General features: G+C 28.5%; 1 pseudogene; it reads right to left on the bottom strand.

Annotated features, from left to right (window-relative positions):
• LOC134326773 (zinc finger protein 208-like) overlaps window positions 1-23,436 on the bottom strand; it is a 92,977-nt pseudogene that overhangs the window by 50,326 nt on the left and 19,215 nt on the right.

Below are 23,436 nucleotides of genomic sequence, written 5' to 3'. Positions count from 1 at the left end.
GTATTTTTCCCCTCCTTATACCAGAAGCCAATTTTCTCAAGCGGTACCTTTTTTGCATACTTAGTTTATCCACCTTAGTATTTTTTTGCCAATACACCACAGAAGCAAGAAATTTTTGTTCGTCTGTAAAGAATTCTCTGACATTCACTTTTTTCCTAAATGTATCATCCAGAAAAGTATTAATATCCTGAAGTGAATACAGATCATCCTCTGTTGAGTGGGCTATATATTCTGCAATGTCAGAAGTTATTGACATTGTGTCATCATCCTTACCAGTTTCCAGACTTTCATCGTTTATCTCAGGTTCTGAAAGTTCAACGTCTTCACTTATAGAACCTTTTTCTGTACAATCTATATTTAGGGTTTGTGACTTGTTAACAGTAGCTTTCACACTGCTTTCAATTACGACCCTTTCCTCACTGATCTCTTCCACCTTTCCCTCATCAACTTGCACAACACTTCTTTCTTTAACTTTTACCTCACTGCTGTCGTTCTCAACTGGCCTCTTCTTAGCCACCCGTACGCCAGCCTCAGCATCCTTAATTTTATCATATGCTGTTTCAATTGTGTTTATTACACTTCCAGTATTAATCGTTACATCACCAGACTCTGCTTGCTGCACTATAGTGCCCTGACTCTTCACACCAGCATCACTACTGTGAGCAGCAGGTTCAGCTTCGGTCTCGGTCTGCTTCTCAGACCTTACCGGACAAACCTCCTTAATGTGCCCCACTGAGCCACACTCAAAACAACGCATATCCCCGGTGTTAGTATACAACATGTAGGATTTACCGTCATGTGTGCACCGAAAAGAGACGTTCAGCGTCGGCTCATTTAAAAACATGTAAACTTGTCGACGAAACGAGAGTACATGTTTTAACGCCTGGTTCTTACAGCCGAGAGGAATCATTTTAATCGGACCCGCAAACTTACCGAACCGAGAGAGTTCACGCTCTATATCCACATTCGGGATGAAGGGTGGACAGTTTGCTATGGTTACCCGTGTAGCTATTGAAAATAGTGGGGAAACAGAAACAAACATTTTGCCTACCTTTAAACCGGATTCCACCAGTTTGTTTACAAGCTGTTCGTGCTGCAGAAACACGACCACGGCTTTGTTCATTCGGGAGGCCGAGACTATATGCTCGTATCCAACCCGTTCACCTACATCTTCCAACACCTGCTCTACCGATACTCCCACCTCTGGTACACACCGAATCCCATGCCGGAGCGAGAGAGACGGAGCTCGGCTATACCGGGCAGCCGTCATCGCGCTACCCGAATAGGTTGTTTCACAAAACCACTCGGTGTGTGTACGGAATTATTAACTAAATGTTTAATATGTTTGTGAAACTTGAAACACCCGTGTAAAATATTTGAAAAGTGAAAAAAAATTTTAAAAACGCTCCACAACTTCTCCACTGTGACCCTACACTCACCCAACTCCCAGCATACACCACGAGAGAGAGAGAGAGAGAGAGAGAGAGAACTCAGCGCTTTACACAGCCAGACATTACATGCTGGAAATATGAGGAAAATTAATGAGAGGAAACATAGTAAAGTTTGGACATGAGAAGCCCCTTTTACAGAGAAGTGCAGGCTCACTGAGCTGGTGGGAGACCAAGTGTTCAGTCTACCCACATCTTATACATGTGATGGCACATAGACTGTGTATCTGTCCCCTCAGAGAGAATCTTTTTTAACAGGGCAGATCATAACAGAAAGAAGAAACAGGATCAACCCATCAAAGATGAGCTCCTTGGTTTTTCTGAATGCTAATCTTCACTAAATACTTACAAATACTGTCACCTGGATGCTGATTTTTCTTTTTGTTTTGCTTGTTTATTTTGTTTTGTTTATTAGGATTTTAACGTTATGTTTTACACTTTGGTTACATTCATGACAGGAACATTCACCTCACTTGCATGTCTTTGGACTGTGGGAGGAATCCGGAGCACCTGGAGGAAACCCACGCAGACACGGGAAAGACATGCCAACTCAACACAGAAAGGACCCGGGCTCTTCACCTGGGGATCGAACCCAGGACCTTCTTGCTGTGAGGTGACAGTGCCAACCACTTAGCCACCATGCCGCCCCCCTCTAGATGCAAATTTACAAATAATATACACAATCAGACCTTTCTGTCTAATTGAGATGGGCCTTATAATTTATTGCTGTAGCACTCTGTTCCATGTTGAATATATAATTAAAGCCATTTAAATAATAAACATTTAATACAATGTTTTTTTACTTTAGTAATTCATTTTACATGTAATTTGGTAATGAATTAATTTAAGCAACAAAAAAAATCTAAGGAGCCACTTGGGAGCCGAAAGAGCCGGCTCTTTTTAGTGAGCCGAGCCAAAAGAACCGGCTCTCTAAAACGAGCCGAAATTCCCATCACTAGTAGGAGACACATGGAGCGCAGTATGGTTAGTGAACTATAGGGCACTAGGACCCAGCAGCACTACAATGAACAGAGTGACAGTGGGATCTAGCGGTATTGGGACTCTTATTACAGGACGCTGTTTCTGCTGCTTGTTATTAAACTCACCTGTGGATCATTTGAGTGGAGAAAACGTGCTGAGTTCTTGTTGTGTTCTTGTGTTTTATTGTGTTTTCTTGTTAGAAAAGAGATTTATGAAGCTTTTTGAGGTTGAAACTGGGAGCTGCATTTGTTTTACATCTTCTGGACTTGCTCAGTCACGCTATTTCTACTTAATTAAGTTTTAGTGCGCATTTACACCCTGTTTTACGGTGCTGATCACATTGTGTACACTAAAAGTTTTAGTGCGCATTTACACCCTGTTTTACGGTACGATGCTCTGACTTTAAGTACAGAGATTACAACAGAAAGAAGTAACCAGTAGGTTTCTTTGCTAAGAAGAAATTCTGCAATGTTATCTAACACAACAACCACTACAAAGTGCACTGTAAACACTGACAGTACATGGTGACTATGAGTTTTTGATATCATATTAAAGTTTATGTTACGTTTTGTTAGGATTCAGTTGCAGGAGAAGCTGCAGGAAGTAAAAGATGTTCAGGATGAGGATGATGTGAGTTATGAGAGTAACGAGGAATTCTTCACCCAGTGTCTTCCAGCATCACCATCATTCTTTTTCATTCCACACTGGAGCAATCAACAACAAAAAAAATCACTTAAAGGGTCTGCAGTGGATAAATGTTATTACAAAAAGCTTCGATTTGTTCACCCATATTACAGTTTTACTACAAGGTTAAAGTAATTAGACTGAATTTAGTGATTGACTGTCCAGTTGAGGTAGATGTTGTTGTGCACAGTGAGTTGAAAAGACGACCTCTGAGAGCTGAAGAACAAATCGATGCTTCCAAGAGCTCTTTATCTACAAAACCTGCAGAAATGAAAGAGTTTCTGGAACTGAGTCTGGTTACAGAGATGAAGCTCCAACTCCTACTGTTCTGAAGTGTCTTCTGGAGACCAAGAAACAAGGAGAGGAAACATGAGAATGAAATGTTTATTTTATAACAGTCCGTATTTTGGCACTGATGTACCTTCCTGAATGGTGATCTGCTTCGTCGACACAACTAGCACAAGTAATCGTGGTCTACACCCCACAAGCGCTCTGTTGTACTGCACATGCGCTGAACGCTACCATCCTGATACTGCTAATGTTTCTAAACCTTGGTAGATGGCGCTGTAAACAATGATTTGGCTTTTGGTGTTACAGTTTGGCATAGAGCAGTCATATGTGGAACATTATTCTCTACTCAGCATTGATAACAGTGTTTTTACCTAAATAAAATCAGGTTCCACCGAGATTTGAACTTGGATCACTGGATTCAAAGTCCAGAGTGCTAACCATTACTCCATGGAACCACACAGTGAGGTCTTACTTAAGCCCAAAAGTTAATAATTAGTCATTTAAGTGCAAGTTGGCTGTTAGATGGCGCTGTAAACAATGATTAGCGATTATATTTTGGGATGGAGCAGTCACATGTGGAACACTATGGGTGTGTTCGAAAAGCTAGTGTGCTGTCTACATAGGCAGCATTTTGCGTCATCCTGTGCGCGCTCCCGAGAAGGAGGCTGTTCGAAATCCTAGATGCCTTAAAATCCACACTACTGAGGCATCTTCATATTCCAATGTTATTTTGGCTCAAGAACGAGTGAGCGTCCGACGCTGCCTTAGCGGTGGAGGCAATCCCAGCATTCAATGCGGCATAACTTTTCTGATGAAAACGGACAAATATGGCGGACAGGAGTGAAACTGCGAGCAGTGCGGCCGGTGAAGTTATTTTTAAATGTAAGTAATTCTCATTCATTTTTAATTTTCATAAATGTGTACAGTGTATTTTATTTGCAGATTTGTGTTTGTTAGTTAATTTAACCGTGTTCGGTACACAGAGATGTTAGTTGGCATGCCGCCTCGTCCCGTTGGTTTGAATGACCTGGTGCTATCTCTGTTAGCTTAGTTAGCGAGTGATATAGGTTTTTTCCTTTAACGTAACAGTTATAACCACAGTTATAGGGTTTTTGAAACTTAACTACTTTACTTTTAGGGAACAGATCAGCCGTTGAAGCTTTTATTAGGGCTCGAATTGAAAAAGAGCGTCTGTTCACAGGAGGGAAAAACTCTGCTGTGTCAGCTTGGAAGTAAGATAGTGGTCTATTTACCAGATAAACAGTCAGTTATAGTACAAAGTGTTATTTAAAGAAGTGCTATTTATTACAGTATCATATTTATTATAGTATTTTTTTATATTTTATTTGTAATTTAAGCATATTCCTAATCTGATTAAAATTTAACAATTTCATATTCAAATGCACACTAAGGGAACTTTTTATGTTTACTTTTTTGCAATTTGTTTGTTTGTTTGTTTTTAGAACTATTCTTATAGAACTGGGGCTGGAGGACAAGGTGTCCCCACAGCAAGCCCGCAAAAAGTGGGACAATCTTAAAAAGAAATACAAGGTAAGTTCCAAAACTTTTAATAGATTACTTGAGAAAGTACTGATTAATAGTATTTGTTTGAGTGTTAAACTGACTGAAGGTACAGACAACGGGGAAGTCACTGCAGCAACATGGCCCTGGTTCAGCCTCATGGATGAAGCCCTAGGTAGCCGCCCATCTATTTCACCTCCTGTGCTAATTGCTTCTTCTACTGAGGAAGAACCAGGGCCATCTTCTGCTGTGACTTCCCAGCTGTCTGAGGAGAGAGGAAGGAAGAGGCAGGGAAGTTTGTTAGAACTCCTTAGAGAGGACATGGAGAGGGAGAGAGAGAGAGAAGACAGGCTAGAACAGGCAGAGCAGGAGCGGTCTGAACGCTTGTTCAGTCTTCTTGAAAGACTTGTTAATAAAATAAATTAGATTTGTTATTTAAATAAAGTTTTTTTTTTAAGTAAAACTGTACTCTGGTTTTGTTTACAGAAAATGATTATCTTAAATTTAATCTATGCAATAGTTCAGTTTTCTAGTTTTAAATAGCTATATGACATTTTCTTTGATAAAAGTCACTGTTTTTAAAATAATTTTATTAAGTTTTGGAATATCACAACGACAGAACAAAACTTAAATAATTTTAATAGCAGAACTACACAACTGCATTAGTATATACAACATATTCAATATATACAATTTGTTTTATATTTACAATTTATTTAGGTTCCTGGACCATCAGCAATGGTGGCACAAAGTTGCTCCCTTAACTGACGACCACTTGTTGCTTCTGTGCTGTATTTATCCTGAGCATCCTCTTCCTCTTCAGCATCTGCTTCCCCGTCAGGCTGAACAATATCCCCTGCTCCCATACAGATGTTGTGCAGAGTAACGCAGGCAGCAATCACCTCTGGCACAAAACTTGGGTGGACTTCGAGAGCATGTAGAAAGATGGACCTCCACCTGGTCTTCAGCATCCCAAAAGCACGTTCAATTACAGAGCGTGCTTTTGCATGATGCCTGTTGAAGGCTACATGCTCCTTAATTCTTACAGGCTTTTTAAAGTGTGTTATAAAGGCAATGGGGTGTGTGATACAGGGGTATCCACCATCACCAAGGATCATGTAGCCTCTTGGTGGGAATATGGCCTGCTGGTAAATAGTGCTTTGTCGAAGCACCCTTGCATCATGCACTGACCCAGGAAAACCAATAAAAACCTCTAAAAACTTGCCTTGGTGGTCACACACAGCTTGCAGGTGTATAGATGTATAGAGCTTCCGGTTCCTGTAGCACTGTGCATATGGTTCTCCTGGAGCTTTGATTCTAATGTGGCACCCATCTATGGCACCAACTACAGATCAAAAAGCTACATGATTTGCCAGTTTTACAAATCCCTCGGCGATTCTCTGTAAGTCCTCTTGTTTTGGGTGGCAAACGATTTGGGGAAGAATTCGCCTTATTTCTCTGGCCACCCGGTGAATCACATCATGGACTGTAGTACGGGGCATGGAAAATGCATGGGAAACAACACGATATGATGTGCCACATGCCAGCCAAAATAAAAAAACCAAAACTTCAATGGTTTTCCCCCAGCCATGAGTGCTCTCATTATGGACCAGCTGGAAAAGCACTTTCAGGGATTCTCTGTTGAGACGGAAGTCAGGCTTGGTGTCTTGTGCATCATCAAAAAACAACTTTAACAGAGGCAAGTTTACAGCCAGAGGGCAGTATTTAGTTGGCCTTTCTCCCTGTGAGAAATAGAAATTGTACATAGGTAAAGCAATATAAATTAATTACATGCATGTAAATAGTTATATAATAGTATATAAGTAAATGTAAATAAATGTATAATAGTTTACTGCATGCCATTTGTAATTATTTAAATTATTTGTCAATACAGTCCCTGACAGAAGTTCTGTCGCTTATCCATGTTGTGGAAACAAAAGCTTATAACCTGACTTTAAATTCATCCATTGGTTTTAGAAATGACTCATATGAAAGCTGAAACCCTCCCAAATGAGGTTTAATTTACGAAAATAAATTTGCTTCACTGCAGAAATATTGATCATTTAATGAACACAGAAAGGTCAGATTTTGGCAAGACAAAAGTTTTGTCGCCTTGTCATATAATGCACCCAATCCTAGTTTACAGCCTCACCTGTGCTCACTAATTGATCGGTTAATTAGTGGGTGTGTATAAAAAGAACCCCAGCACCCCAGACCTTCACTTGAACTGCAACTTCACCTCTGACAACATGCCAAAAATCCACCCTGCGACCAAAGCCTTGATTATCAAGAGGCTGAAGACCAGATCCACTGCAGAGGTGGCTGGCACCTTTAATGTGTCTCAGTGTCAAGTACAAAGAATTAAAAAAAGATTTGAAGAGACTGGAGATGTTTTTGACAAGCCCAGGTCCGGCAGACCCCGCAAGACAACTGCTAAGGAGGAACGTTTGTTGGTTAGAAAATCCAAAGCCAGCCCCTCTTCCACTGCAGCAGAGCTCCACCAGGCCTGGTCACCTCAAGTCCCTGTGTCAACTAGAACAGTTTGTAGGATTCTGTCTCGAAATGGCCTCCATGGTCGAATCAGTGCCCAGAAGCCAGCACTAAACAAAAGGCAATTAAAAAAACCACAGCCTGCTAAACGGATGGACGCTGGAAAAGTGGCAGAAGGTGGATTTCTCAGATGAATCTTCAGTTGAATTACACCACAGCCGCCGCAAATACTGCAGGAGACCTACTGGAGCCCGTATGGATCCAAGATTCACCCAGAAAACTGTTAAGTTTGGTGGTGTAAAGATCATGGTCTGGGGTTACATTCAGTATGGGGGTGTGCGAAACATTTGCAAGGTGGAAGGCAATATCAATAGCCTAAAATATCAAGAAGTATTAGCTACCTCTTACATTCCCAATCATAAAAGGGGTCAAATTTTGCAGCAGGATGGTGCTATATCTCATACATCCATCTCTACATCAAAGTTCCTCAAGGCGAAAAAGATCAAGGTGCTCCAGGACTGGCCAGCCCAGTCACCAGACATGAACATCATTGAGCATGTTTGTGGTAGGATGAAAGAGGAAGCTTGGAAGACAAAACCAAAGAATCTTGATGAACTCTGGGAGGCATGTAAGACTGCATTCTTTGCTATTCCTGAATCATTGTCGAACCGCATGGATGCAGTCCTTAAAGCTCATGGAAGTCACACAAAATATTAAATATGGCTCTAATAGCACCACAACTTCATTCACCAATGTTATGAAACATATCTTTGTATTTGAAGTAAATCATTTGTTTGATTTTCACATTACTTTCTGTGGGCGACAAAACTTTTGTCTTGCCAAAATCTGACCTTTCTGTGTTCATTAAATGATCAATATTTCTGCAGTGAAGCAAATTTATTTTCGTAAATTAAACCTCATTTGGGAGGGTTTCAGCTTTCATATGAGTCATTTCTAAAACCAATGGATGAATTTAAAGTCAGGTTATAAGCTTTTGTTTCCACAACATGGATAAGCGACAGAACTTCTGTCAGGGACTGTATAAATGTGCTGCTTTACACAGAATACAGTATTTGATATAACTGCTCTTGTTCTTGGTCATCCTCATCTTCCTCCTCATCCACCACCTCTGACATGCCCTTCTCTTCTTCTTCTATTGTTGCCCTTTATTGCTAGTAACAATACAGCTCAGAAATGCCACATGCACCTGAAATGACTTTTATTCTGTTTACCTAATCATTTTAACACTTTTTACTGATATGACACGTGTGCACAGTTTTTACCTGCAGTGTGTTAACGATGACAATAGTGTGTTTGTTGTGTTTAACTTTTGTGGCATGTGTGTGCCATTTTGCATCAAAGTGCGCTACCATGAGAAATGTGTGTTAGTCAGTGAGAATGTGTTTAGTTTTGCAAAAAGGTTGAATCAGATGTGAAACTGTATCAAACTAGGAGAAAATGGTTTAAGGTTTTGTGAAATGAGTCATTCAATAGACAAGTTTTGGCAGTTGACAGTTGTGTTCCAAGAATGGGTTTTAGTGTTTTAGCGATTGAGAAAAGCTGTAAAACTCTGAGATCACTGATATGGTTTCTCTCCAGAATGAATGCGCTGGTGTATTTTACGGTCACTTTGTATAGTAAAGCTTTTCTCACACAGAGCACTGATACGGTTTCTCTCCAGTGTGAATGCGCTGGTCTATTAACTCTATTAACCTTTATACACCCTGCATAGATAACTCCTCCACCAATCACCACGCTGTAGAAGATGTTTAGTTCAACTCTGTTTAATGGCAAACTGGAAGTAGGTTAAAACTACAAGAAGTAAAAACAACACGTTTATAAACTTCAGCACATCAAGACATGAATATCAAATGATATTTAAGTTTAAAGTCCATATGCATATTATTCCAAGTTATGCATTTCAATACTAATAAGCCAACATGTGCAAATTCATTTAACTTAATGCATCATGAGCTAACCTGATTCAAGCATGTAATACAAAATCAACTAATACTCTTAATAAACATCAATTAAAACATCTGTTAACAAATAAACATACCCACAATGCATCCGAAGGCATGAAATGAACTTCATGAGGCTCCACTACCTTCTTGTGCACGAATCGCTTCACTTAGCGAACCGCTACAATAAATCATCATCAGTTACCAAACGACTGTTAAACAAACAAACATTTACCACATGAACTGTATTAACAGCACAAACTCTGTTGATTAAAATCTAGTCCAGACTCTTGTTAGTATCTGATTCTGGATGCAGATAATGTTTTTCTCCAGTGTGAATGCGCTGGTGTTTTTTGATATCACTCTGTCTATTAAAACACTTTCCACACTGTGAGCACTGATACGGTTTTTCTCCAGTGTGAATGCGCTGGTGTGTTTTGAGATTACCCTGTTGATTAAAACTCTTCCCACATTGTGAGCACTTATACGGTTTCTCTCCACTGTGAATGCGCTGGTGTGTTTTAAGCTCACTCTTTGAATTAAAACTATTTCCACACTGTGAGCACTGATACGGTTTCTCTCCAGTGTGAATGCGCTGGTGGATTTTGAGATGACCCTGTTGATTAAAACTCTTCTCACACTGTAAGCACTGATATGGTTTCTCTCCAGTGTGAATGCGCTGGTGTATTTTGAGATTACTCTGTGTATAAAAACTCTTTCCACACTGTAAGCACTGATATGGTTTCTCTCCAGTGTGAATGCGCTGGTGTTTTTTGAGATTACTCTGTGTATAAAAACTCTTTCCACACTAAGCACTGATATGGTTTCTCTCCAGTGTGAATGTGCTGGTGTGTTTTGAGTTTACTCTGTGTAATAAAACTCTTTCCACACTGTGAGCACTGATACGGTTTCTCTCCAGTGTGAATGTGCTGGTGTATTTTGAGATTACTCTGTTGATTAAAACTTTTTCCACACTGTGAGCACTGATATGGTTTCTTTCCAGTGTGAATGCGCTGGTGTATTTTGAGATGACCCTGTCCATTAAAACTCTTTCCACACTGTGAGCACTGATACGGTTTCTCTCCAGTGTGAATGCGCTGGTGGATTTTGAGATGACCCTGTTGATTAAAACTCTTCTCACACTGTAAGCACTGATATGGTTTCTCTCCAGTGTGAATGCGCTGGTGTATTTTGAGATTACTCTGTGTATAAAAACTCTTTCCACACTGTAAGCACTGATATGGTTTCTCTCCAGTGTGAATGCGCTGGTGTTTTTTGAGATTACTCTGTGTATAAAAACTCTTTCCACACTGTAAGCACTGATATGGTTTCTCTCCAGTGTGAATGTGCTGGTGTGTTTTGAGTTTACTCTGTGTAATAAAACTCTTTCCACACTGTGAGCACTGATACGGTTTCTCTCCAGTGTGAATGTGCTGGTGTATTTTGAGATTACTCTGTTGATTAAAACTTTTTCCACACTGTGAGCACTGATATGGTTTCTTTCCAGTGTGAATGCGCTGGTGTATTTTGAGATGACACTGTCCATTAAAACTCTTTCCACACTGTGAGCACTGATATGGTTTCTCTCCAGTGTGAATGCGCTGGTGGATTTTGAGATTACTCTGTTGATTAAAACTTTTTTCACACTGTGAGCACTGATACGGTTTCTCTCCTGTGTGAATGCGCTGGTGTATTTTAAGCTCACTCTTTGTATTAAAACTCTTTCCACACTGTGAGCACTGATACTGTTTCTCTCCAGTGTGAATGCGCTGGTGTATTTTGAGATTACCCTGTGTATTAAAACTCTTCCCACACTGTGAGCACTGATACGGTTTCTCTCCCGTGTGAATGCACTGGTGTATTTTGGGAGCACTCGGGTATTTGAAGCTCTTCCCACACTGTGAGCACTGATAAAGTTTCTCTCCACTGTGAATGCGCTGGTGGGTTTTGAGAGCACCCTGGGTACTGAAGCTCTTCCCACATTGTGAGCACTGATATGGTTTCTCTCCAGTGTGAATGCGCTGGTGTATTTTGAGAGCACCCTGGGTACTGAAGCTCTTCCCACACTGTGAGCACTGATACGGTTTCTCTCCAGTGTGAATGCGCTGGTGTATTTTGAGAGCACCCCGGGTACTGAAGCTCTTCCCACACTGTGAGCAGACGTTTCCTTCTTCCTGTGTGGGACTGAGAGAGGTGTTAATGCTGACAGTACCAGAGGACGTTTGCTGATTACTGGAGCTTCTGGTGGGCGTCAGATCCTCATGTTCAGTCTTTATCTTCACCAGAGTCTCATATTTATCATGGTTGCAGCTCTTGATGTGATTGTGGAGCTGATTTTGGGTTGTAGAGGAACGTGGACACGAGGAGCAGCAGAAATCCTTGTTCAGTTCTAAAGCAGAAAATAATTGAATACATTTATAACATTATAAATAATCAAATACATTTAAAGCATTATAAATAATCAAATACATTTATAACATTATAAATAATCAAATACATTTATAACATTATAAATAATCAAATACATTTATAACATTAATGATAAATACATTTATAACATTATAAATAATCAAACACATTTATAACATTAATAATAAATACATTTATAACATTATAAATAATCAAATACATTTATAACATTATAAATAATCAAATACATTTATAACATTATAAATAAACAAATACATTTATAACATTATAAATAATCAAACACATTTATAACATTATAAATAATCAAATACATTTATAACATTATAAATAAACAAATACATTTATAACATTATAAATAATCAAATACATTTATAACATTATAAATAATCAAATACATTTATAACATTATAAATAATCAAATACATTTATAACATTATAAATAATCAAACACATTTATAACATTATAAATAATCAAACACATTTATAACATTATAAATAATCAAATACATTTATAACATTATAAATAATCATAAACATTTATAACATTATAATCATATACATTTATAACATTATAAATAATCATTTACATTTATAACATTATAAAAAATCATATACATTTATAACATTATAAATAATCATATACATTTATAACATTATAAATAATCATATACATTTATAACATTAAAAATAATCAAATACATTTATAACATTATAAATAATCAAATACATTTATAACATTATAAATAATCAAATACATTTATAACATTATAAATAATCAAATACATTTATAACATTATAAATAATCAAACACATTTATAACATTATAAATAATCAAATACATTTATAACATTATAAATAATCAAATACATTTATAACATTATAAATAATCAAATACATTTATAACATTATAAATAATAAATACATTTATAACATTAAAAATAATCAAAAACATTTATAACATTATAAATAATCAAATACATTTACACCATTATTAATAATCACATACATTTATAACATTATTAAAAATCAAATACATTTATAACATTATAAAAAATCAAATACATTTATAACATTATAAATAATCAAATACATTTATAACATTATAAATAATCAAAAACATTTATAACATTATAAATAATCAAATACATTTATAACATTATAAATAATCAAATACATTTATAACATTATAAATAATCAAACACATTTATAACATTATAAATAATCAAATACATTTATAACATTATAAATAATCAAATACATTTATAACATTATAAATAATCAAATACATTTATAACATTATAAATAATCAAATACATTTATAACATTATGAATAATCAAACACATTTATAACATTATAAATAATCAAATACATTTATAACATTATAAATAATCATATACATTTATAACATTATAAATAATCATATACATTCATATCATTATAAATAATCAAATACATTTAAACCATTATAAATAATCAAATACATTTATAACATTATAAATAATCAAATACATTTATAACATTATAAAAAATCAAATACATTTATAACATTATAAATAATCAAATACATTTATAACATTATAAATAATCAAATACATTTATAACATTATAAATAATCAAACACATTTATAACATTATAAATAATCAAATACATTTATAACATTATAAATGATAAATACATTTATAACATTATAAATAATCACATACATTTATAACATTATTAATAATCAAATACATTTATAACATTATAAATAATCAAATACATTTATAACATTATAAATAATAAATACATTTATAACATTATAAATAATCAAATACATTTATAACATTATAAATAATCATATACAATTATATCATTATAAATAATCATATACATTTATAACATAAATAATAACATACATTTATAACATTATAAATAATCAAATACATTTATAACATTATAAATAATAAAACACATTTATAACATTATAAATAATCAAATACATTTATAACATTATAAATAATCAAATACATTTATAACATTATAAATAATCAAATACATTTATAACATTATAAATAATAACAAACATTTATAACATTATAAATAATCATATACAATTATATCATTATAAATAATAACAAACATTTATAACATTATAAATAATCATAAACATTCATAACATTATAATCATATACATTTATAACATTATAAATAATCATTTACATTTATAACATTATAAATAATCATATACATTTATAACATTATAAATAATCATATACATTTATAACATTATAAATAATAAATACATTTATAACATTATAAATAATCAAATACATTTATAACATTATAAATAATCAAATACATTTATAACATTATAAATAATCAAATACATTTATAACATTATAAATAATCACATACATTTATAACATTATTAATAATCAAATACATTTATAACATTATAAATAATCAAATACATTTATAACATTATAAATAATCAAATACATTTATAACATTATAAATAATCAAATACATTTATAACATTATAAATAATAAATACATTTATAACATTATAAATAATCAAATACATTTATAACATTATAAATAATCAAATACATTTATAACATTATAAATAATCAAATACATTTATAACATTATAATTAATCAAATACATTTATAACATTATAAATAATAAATACATTTATAACATTATAAATAATCAAATACATTTATAACATTATAAATAATCAAATACATTTATAACATTATAAATAATCACATACATTTATAACATTATTAATAATCAAATACATTTATAACATTATAAATAATCAAATACATTTATAACATTATAAATAATCAAATACATTTATAACATTATAAATAATCATATACATTTATAACATTATAAATAATCATATACATTTATAACATTATAAATAATAAATACATTTATAACATTATAAATAATCAAATACATTTATAACATTATAAATAATCAAATACATTTATAACATTACAAATAATCAAATACATTTATAACATTATAAATAATCAAATACATTTATAACATTATAAATAATCATATACATTTATAACATTATAAATAATCAAATACATTTATAACATTATAAATAATCAAATATATTTATAACATTATAAATAATCATATACATTCATAACATTATAATCATATACATGTATAACATTATAAATAATCATTTACATTTATAACATTATAAATAATCAAATACATTTATAACATTATAAATAATCATTTACATTTATAACATTATAAATAATCAAATACATTTATAACATTATAAATAATCATTTACATTTATAACATTATAAATAATCATATACATTTATAACATTATAAATAATCATAAACATTTATAACATTATAAATAATAAATACATTTATAACATTATAAATAATCAAATACATTTATAACATTATAAATAATCAAATACATTTATAACATTATAAATAATCAAATACATTTATAACATTATAAATAATCATATACATTTATAACATTATAAATAATCAAATACATTTATAACATTATAAATAATCAAATATATTTATAACATTATAAATAATCAAATACATTTATAACATTATAAATAATCAAATACATTTATAACATTATAAATAATAATATACATTTATAACATTATAAATAATCAAATACAATTATAACACTATAAAAAATCAAACGCATTTATAACATTATAAATAATCATATACATTTATAACATTATAAATAATCAAATATATTTATAACATTATAAATAATCATATACATTTATAACATTATAAATAATCAAATACATTTATAACATTATAAATAATCAAATACATTTATAACATTATAAATAATCAAATACAATTATAACACTATAAAAAATCAAACGCATTTATAACATTATAAATAATAAACACATTTATAACATTATAAATAATCAAATACATTTATAACATTATAAATAATCAAATACATTTATAACATTATAAATAATCAAATACATTTATAACACTATAAAAAATCAAATACATTTATAACATTATAAATAATCAAATACATTTATAACATAAATAATAAATACATTTATAACATCATAAATAATCAAATACATTTATAACATGATAAATAATAAATACATTTATAACATTATAAATAATCAAATACATTTATAACATTATAAATAATCAAATACATTTATAACACTATAAAAAATCAAACACATTTATAACATTATAAATAATCAAATACATTTATAACATTATAAATAATCAAATACATTTATAACATTATAAATAATCAAATACATTTATAACATTATAAATAATAATATACATTTATAACATTATAAATAATAATATACATTTATAACATTATAAATAATCAAATACATTTATAACATTATAAATAATAATATACATTTATAACATTATAAATAATAATATACATTTATAACATTATAAATAATCAAATACATTTATAACACTATAAAAAATCAAATACATTTATAACATTATAAATAATCATATACATTTATAACATTATAAATAATAATATACATTTACAACATTATAAATAATCAAATACATTTATAACACTATAAATAATCATATACATTTATAACATTATAAATAATAATATACATTTACAACATTATAAATAATCAAATACATTTATAACATTATAAATAATCAAATACATTTATAACACTATAAATAATCAAATACATTTACAACATTATAAATAATCAAATACATTTATAACATTATAAATAATCATATACATTTATAACATTATAAATAATAATATACATTTACAACATTATAAATAATCAAATACATTTATAACATTATAAATAATCATATACATTTATAACATTATAAATAATAATATACATTTATAACATTATAAATAATCAAATACATTTATAACATTATAAATAATCATATACATTTATAACATTATAAATAATAATATACATTTATAACATTATAAATAATAATATACATTTATAACATTATAAATAATCAAATACATTTATAACACTATAAAAAATCAAATACATTTATAACATTATAAAAAATCATATACATTTATAACATTATAAATAATCAAATACATTTATAACATTATAAATAATTAAATACATTTATAACATTATAAATAATAATATACATTTACAACATTATAAAAAATCAAATACATTTATAACATTATAATCAAATACATTTATAACATTATAAATAATGAAATACATTTATAACATTATAAATAATCAAATACATTTATAACATTATAAATAATCAAATACATTTATAACATTATGAATAATAATATACATTTATAACATTATAAATAATCATATACATTTATAACATTATAAATAATCAAATACATTTATAACATTATAAATAATCAAATACATTTATAACATTATAAATAATCAAATACATTTATAACATTATAAATAATCATATACATTTATAACACTATAAAAAATCAAACACATTTATAACATTATAAATAATAAACACATTTATAACATTATAAATAATCAAATACATTTATAACATTATAAATAATCAAATACATTTATAACATTATAAATAATCAAATACATTTATAACACTATAAAAAATCAAATACATTTATAACATTATAAATAATCAAATACATTTATAACACTATAAAAAATCAAACACATTTATAACATTATAAATAATCAAATACATTTATAACATGATAAATAATAAATACATTTATAACATTATAAATAATCAAATACATTTATAACATTATAAATAATCAAATACATTTATAACATTATAAATAATCAAATACATTTATAACATTATAAATAATCAAATACATTTATAACATTATAAATAATCAAATACATTTATAACATTATAAATAATCAAATACATTTATAACATTATAAATAATCAAATACATTTATAACATTATAAATAATCATATACATTTATAACATTATAAATAATAATATACATTTACAACATTATAAATAATCAAATACATTTATAACATTATAAATAATCATATACATTTATAACATTATAAATAATAATATACATTTATAACATTATAAATAATCAAATACATTTATAACACTATAAAAAATCAAATACATTTATAACATTATAAATAATCATATACATTTATAACATTATAAATAATCAAATACATTTATAACATTATAAATAATCAAATACATTTATAACATTATAAATAATCAAATACATTTATAACATTATAAATAATCAAATACATTTATAACATTATAAATAATCAAATACATTTATAACATTATAAATAATCAAATACATTTATAACACTATAAAAAATCAAACACATTTATAACATTATAAATAATCAAATACATTTATAACATGATAAATAATAAATACATTTATAACATTATAAATAATCAAATACATTTATAACATTATAAATAATCAAATACATTTATAACATTATAAATAATCAAATACATTTATAACATTATAAATAATCAAATACATTTATAACATTATAAATAATAATATACATTTATAACATTATAAATAATCAAATACATTTATAACACTATAAAAAATCAAATACATTTATAACATTATAAATAATCATATACATTTATAACATTATAAATAATCAAATACATTTATAACATTATAAATAATCAAATACATTTATAACATTATAAATAATCAAATACATTTATAACATTATAAATAATCAAATACATTTATAACATTATAAATAATCAAATACATTTATAACATTATAAATAATCAAATACATTTATAACATTATAAATAATCATATACATTTATAACATTATAAATAATCAAATACATTTATAACATTATAAATAATCAAATACATTTATAACATTATAAATAATCAAATACATTTATAACATTATAAATAATCAAATACATTTATAACATTATAAATAATCATATACATTTATAACATTATAAATAATAATATACATTTACAACATTATAAATAATCAAATACATTTATAACATTATAAATAATCAAATACATTTATAACATTATAAATAATCATATACATTTATAACATTATAAATAATAATATACATTTACAACATTATAAATAATCAAATACATTTATAACATTATAAATAATCATATACATTTATAACATTATAAATAATAATATACATTTATAACATTATAAATAATCAAATACATTTATAACACTATAAAAAATCAATTACATTTATAACATTATAAATAATCATATACATTTATAACATTATAAATAATAATATACATTTATAACATTATGAATAATAATATACATTTATAACATTATAAATAATCAAATACATTTATAACACTATAAAAAATCAAATACATTTATAACATTATAAATAATCATATACATTTATAATATTATAAATAATCAAATACATTTATAACATTATAAATAATCAAATACATTTATAACATTATAAATAATCAAATACATTTATAACATTATAATCAAATACATTTATAACATTATAAATAATCACATACATTTATAACATTATAAATAATCAAATACATTTATAACATTATAAATAATCAAATACATTTATAACATTATAAATAATAATATACATTTATAACATTATAAATAATAATATACATTTATAACATTATAAATAATCAAATACATTTATAACATTATAAATAATCAAATACATTTATAACATTATAAATAATCAAATACATTTATAACATTATAAATAATAATATACATTTATAACATTATAAATAATCAAATACATTTATAACATTATAAATAATCAAATACATTTATAACATTATAAATAATCAAATACATTTATAACATTATAAATAATCAAATACATTTATAACATTATAAATAATCAAATACATTTATAACATTATAAATAATCAAATACATTTATAACATTATAAATAATCAAATACATTTATAACATTATAAATAATCATATACATTTATAACATTATAAATAATCAAATACATTTATAACATTATAAATAATCAAATACATTTATAACATTATAAATAATCAAATACATTTATAACATTATAAATAATCAAATACATTTATAACATTATAAATAATCATATACATTTATAACACTATAAAAAATCAAACACATTTATAACATTATAAATAATAAACACATTTATAACATTATAAATAATCAAATACATTTATAACATTATAAATAATCAAATACATTTATAACATTATAAATAATCAAATACATTTATAACACTATAAAAAATCAAATACATTTATAACATTATAAATAATCAAATACATTTATAACACTATAAAAAATCAAACACATTTATAACATTATAAATAATCAAATACATTTATAACATGATAAATAATAAATACATTTATAACATTATAAATAATCAAATACATTTATAACATTATAAATAATCAAATACATTTATAACATTATAAATAATCAAATACATTTATAACATTATAAATAATCAAATACATTTATAACATTATAAATAATCAAATACATTTATAACATTATAAATAATCAAATACATTTATAACATTATAAATAATCAAATACATTTATAACATTATAAATAATCAAATACATTTATAACATTATAAATAATCAATTACATTTATAACATTATAAATAATCAAATACATTTACAACATTATAAATAATCAAATACATTTATAACATTATAAATAATCAAATACATTTATAACATTATAAATAATCAATTACATTTATAACATTATAAATAATCAAATACATTTACAACATTATAAATAATCAAATACATTTATAACATTATAAATAATCAAATACATTTATAACATTATAAATAATCAATTACATTTATAACATTATAAATAATCAAATACATTTACAACATTATAAATAATCAAATACATTTATAACATTATAAATAATCAAATACATTTATAACATTATAAATAATAAATACTGTTAGTAATTGTTAAACTGAGATCTGATGCTAAAGTCCTGTAACGTGATTCATCCTGCATTCATCATTTCCTGCTCACACTGATCTGCATGAGCACAATACAAGCTTTCACTGTATGATGCTTCATCCCAGGTTCCTCTGATTCTATTCAATCCAAATCTTATTTTACTCAAGATAAAAAATATCTTACTGAGTTCATCTTTATCTTCAGGTTCTTCCTTCTTCACAGGCTTCATCTGGAAACCTCCACACTGTTGGTCCTCTGGGGTGAGGTGTTCCTCAGAGGTGACGTGTTCCACAGGGATCGAGGTTCTTTCACCTGAAATCTCTTTGTTTTGTGAAGAAAAAAAATAAGTTTGTTATTGTTGGTAGTAACAACCAACTTCTTTATTAAGCACTTAAGTTAGAACTAACAGACACGTACTTCTATACTATCTGTCAAAAACACGACCTATAAACCTTTGTTCAAACAGGGTTTCAGCAGATTTAATAATTAATAATAATAACAATACAACCCCAAAATCAGAAAAAGTTGGGACAGTATGGAAAAAGCGAATAATAATATAAACACAGACTTTGACTTTTATTTGATGTCAGACAGGATGAAGCTGAGATGTTTCATCATTTATCTGCTCAACTTCATTTCATTCATAAATAAACATCCATTCCTGCATTTCAGGCCTGAAACACTTTCTAAAAAAAAGGAGGAGAGTTGAGATCTGGATGGAAGGTGCAGACTCATCTCTCCAGGACCATCAGCACAAACAATCACGTATATATTGAATATATATATATATATATCAGCTTATATACTCGACTTTATTTCTTCTCATTCATTACCCAATCATTCAGCCACTTGTATTCACCTGGCATTACTCTGTAATTATATACTAGTGTAAACACGGTACAGTCAGCATGATCTGTTTAATCTTCTTTATCTTCTGTCTCCTCATTTCACTCACCTGCTCACTTCTGCACTAAATATACAAAAATATTACAAGAAATTCAGACACGACCAAATTAGGAGAAATGATTTTGCTCAAGTCTTACTGAGTTCATCTTTATCTTCAGGTTCTTCTTTCTTCACAGGCTTCATCTGGAAACCTCCACACTGTTGGTCCTCTGAGAAGAGCAGTTCCACAGAAGCCACAAGTTCTGCAGGGATTAAAGTGACTTCACCTGAAATTCATCAATATGAGAAGAAGAATCTCAACAACTGGAGGAAACTGAAGGTTGTGGGTTTGGTTCCTGATCATAAATAAATCCTAGTTAGATTAAAACTTAAATCCAAACTGTAATGTACTGTAGCACACTGTACTGTACTGTACTGTACCACACTGTCTGGTGAAAAAGTGTCATCATGCTCCAAATTTACTTACAGAAAAAATCATCATCATCATCATCATCCTCCTTTTGTATTATTTTCTTCTGAAATTCTTCATGTTGTAGATCCACAGGGGTGACGTCTCCCTCTTCTGCTGACTGCATTATTAAAGATCTAACAGACAGACAGACTATTCAGCTATAAACATCTATCTTTTAATGTACATATTGCAAATTTAGTTAAAAAGCTTAAAGCAAAACTTGGTTTTTATTTTAGAAACAAATCATGTTTTACATTCAGTGCTAAAAAGAAACTTGTAGAAGCTACTTTTCTGTCTGTGATTGATTATGGTGACATATTGTACACACATGCTGCATCCCACATATTGCGACATGTGGATTCAGTGTATCATGCTTCATTACGCTTCATTACAAATTCCAAGTCCCTTACTCATCACTGTATCCTTTATAATTTAGTTGGTTGGACATCCCTTACAATTCGTAGACAACAGCATTGGTATATTTTTATCTATAAAGCAATACTTGGCAAACTTCCAATGTATCTTTGTAATCTCCTGTTTGTTAGCTCTGGTCCATATCAGCTTCGCTCTAATAAGTGGTTGCTTTTTAATGTACCACGAGTGTCAACTGAATTAGGAAAAACTGCATTCTCCTATTCGGCAGCTTGGGGATGGAATAAAATACAAAAAGTGCTCAAAATAGAAACACTTATGTCCTTAAATAGATTTAAAGCTATCTTAAAGGATGTAGTGATGGAGACTTGTACTTGTTTTTCTTGAGACTCTTTGTATTTTTATATTGTGTTCTATTTATTATATTGCACATGTTTAATTATTTAAAATGTAAATTGTTTTAAGATGTTGTTAATTCTTGTTTTGTGGTTTGGCTGCAACCTTGGCCAGGTCTCTCTTGTAAAAGAGATTTTGAATCTCAATGGGACCTCCTGGTTAAATAAAGGTTAAATAAAAAAACAAAAAAAACAAAGTTCAACTATAAACAAAGTTCAACTGTAAACAAAGTTCACCTGTAAACAAAGTTCAACTATAAACAAAGTTCACCTGTAAACAAAGTTCAACTGTAAACAAAGTTCACCTGTAAACAAAGTTCAACTATAAACAAAGTTCACCTGTAAACAAAGTTCAACTATAAACAAAGTTAACCTGTAAACAAAGTTCAACTGTAAACACAGTTCAACTATAAACAAAGTTCACCTGTAAACAAAGTTCAACTATAAACAAAGTTCACCTGTAAACA

Source organism: Trichomycterus rosablanca, chromosome 14, assembly GCF_030014385.1.
Source record: "Trichomycterus rosablanca isolate fTriRos1 chromosome 14, fTriRos1.hap1, whole genome shotgun sequence".
NCBI lineage: Eukaryota > Metazoa > Chordata > Actinopteri > Siluriformes > Trichomycteridae > Trichomycterus > Trichomycterus rosablanca.
The sequence above is the reverse complement of the archived record's forward strand: the minus strand, read 5'-3'. Positions and strand labels throughout refer to the sequence as shown.